This window comes from Montipora capricornis, chromosome 12 (assembly GCF_036669925.1).
Source record: "Montipora capricornis isolate CH-2021 chromosome 12, ASM3666992v2, whole genome shotgun sequence".
NCBI lineage: Eukaryota > Metazoa > Cnidaria > Anthozoa > Scleractinia > Acroporidae > Montipora > Montipora capricornis.
Window position 1 is genome coordinate 855463 of NC_090894.1, and position 2500 is coordinate 857962.

The 2500-nt window shown below is 38.8% G+C and overlaps 1 long non-coding RNA gene across 1 annotated transcript in view; it reads right to left on the bottom strand.

Moving 5' to 3' along the window:
- The window catches only part of LOC138027346 (uncharacterized), a 12186-nt gene that overhangs the window by 8440 nt on the left and 1246 nt on the right, over window positions 1–2500 (bottom strand). The window contains exon 2 of the long non-coding RNA XR_011127454.1: window positions 1324–1359. This is a non-coding gene — a long non-coding RNA (uncharacterized lncRNA). The remainder of the gene's footprint in view (window positions 1–1323; window positions 1360–2500) is intronic.

The window sequence follows — 2500 nt, forward strand, 5'->3', positions numbered from 1 at the left end:
AACACGTTGCTTCGCAAAGCAAATGACACTGCAGATTTAGACCTCCTAAAACTAGCGAAGAAGAGGAAAAGTGCGTGGCCAGCGCTATTCCGAGGTAACGTGTGCATCTAGTCTGATAAAATTTCTAACGTCAGTGCCATTTTAGGTCGGACGTGTACAGCAAGGTTGAAAGTGAACCAAAACACGAGGTCGCCACCATTAAGCGAGAATTTAAATTTAGAAAAAGAATGGCCTTTTCTGTTTTGGGTAGTTTACTAACTGTACTGTTACATTCAATGTTAGCAGTAAATAATTTAGGTTTAAAGGTTGTTTCGTAAAATGCGTGATTTAATAAAGTTGTTTATCGCCACGTGTTTTTGTTGCTTCATCAATATGCAGATTAAAGAAAATTTGCATCCGTGTTTGAAATCGTTTCAAACACGGCCGTGTTTTCAACTCGTTTTTCATTAGGTTTCTAAACCCATCCACCTGACCAGAATACGTTGCTCTCTTCGCCCTCATGAATAATTAATGAGTCAGAGAATGACTATTTCTATGCTTTGGTGATGCGTAAGTTTGGAAAAATGTCCTGAGGAAAGTACTCATCAACATTATTATGTTTTATGGAATGCACCACATGTAAAGACAACCCCAGTAACTATGTGCAATATGTTATTACAACAGACTTGTAGTCATCTCTGTGTATAATCTCATTATTTTAGGTCGATGTAAGCAGATAAAACACAGATACAAAGTGAACACTAACACTTTCATCCACCCCGCGCAGTGCGCATGTCCTTATAAATACTACCGCTGATCATAACAATCTCCACCAAAGTAAGCTTTATATTCACGTATAGGACGATTTATTAAGTTAGTAATTCATGTACTGTAGTACGACACACTAATAATGACCATGTAAATCAAGTCAGAATGAAATAATAAGTAAATAATTTGAGTAACACCATGTCATCCAACCAAAAAATAATAAGATATTATGCTAAGTTATGCCTGATTACAGCTTAAAAGAAGTCTGGGATTAAGATATTTTTCATTTCCCATGCATTTCTGAGTACATTTTTCTTATAGTCTGCGTGCAGTTCACAGAAGGAGGCGCAACAAATCAAGAACAAGCAATACCAGCTAAGCTAGACTTTATCAGGCCTTTCATAACGTTGCAGACTTAGATCAAATTTCGATGTTTTTTCCTGAACCATCCGTCACAGCGTTAGTTCATGGATTTTGAAATCCAAACTAATCTATTACACAAGTTATTTCACACAAAAAAAATCCCAATAATTGAACACTGCATTTAATTACATGATCTCTAACTATTATACTTACTTGATTTATACCAAAATAAGACAGTCAGAAGATAATCTACAAAGTGGTAAAAAGGAAAGAGTTAGTTTACATGTAAATCTTACAGTTTACATTGAGGCACGGTATCATGTCATGTGAAGGGGTGTTTAAAGGCAAATTATAGATGATGATGTGCAATATAGGTGGTGGGGGAAAGGGAGGGATTGGGGATCGGGGATCAAGGATCAATAACAAGCTAAACTAAAGCTTTTTAATATATATATATATATTTATAACTGCAGACAGTACTGTTTCGGCCTTCTGGGCCTCATCAGTGCAGTGCTGATGTCTGGGATGGAGGTTAAGCTTATAAAGCCACCCCAAATGTCCCACACATGTGGTACATCTAAGCCATGCCAGAGTGCTCAAACTAGCGAGCTAGTGAGCATGCGCAATTGCTGGCGGCAATGACTCATCCCAGTAGAGTGCTCAATTTGGACATGAAAGCAAAAGCTTTGTAATGCCAAAGAGCTATATCTAACTGCAGACAGTACTGTTTCGGCCTTCTGGGCCTCATCAGTGCAGTGCTGATGTCTGAGATGGAGGTTAAGCTTATAAAGCCACCCCAAATGTCCCACACATGTGGTACATCTAAGCCATGCCAGAGTGCTCAAACTAGCGAGCTAGTGAGCATGCGCAATTGCTGGCGGCAATGACTCATCCCAGTAGAGAGCTCAATTTGGACATGAAAGCAAAAGCTTTGTAATGCCAAAGAGCTATATATATATTTATATATATATATATATATATGACTTTACACAAGTTTAGGTTTCACGAGTAACCATGATCGTTTAATGCATAAACAAACAGGTCATCCATGCAACCAAAGTGAACCTGTGGAAAAGCACTAACAACGCCATAGAATGGTTCAAGGCAATCTCAGAAAAGGAAAAGCACGCATTTATCACCTTTGACGTGTGCGATTTCTACCCATCCATATCTGAAGACCTGTTACTAAAAGCATTAGATTATGCCTCCAAATTCAGTACAATCACCCAACAAGACCGCCACATCATCATCCACGCGAAAAAATCGCTCCTTTACCACCAAGACTCTCCATGGACCAAGAAGAACACAAACGACATGTTTGATGTTACAATGGGCTCATACGACGGAGCAGAAACGTGCGAATTGATAGGAACTTACATGCTCTCCCTGA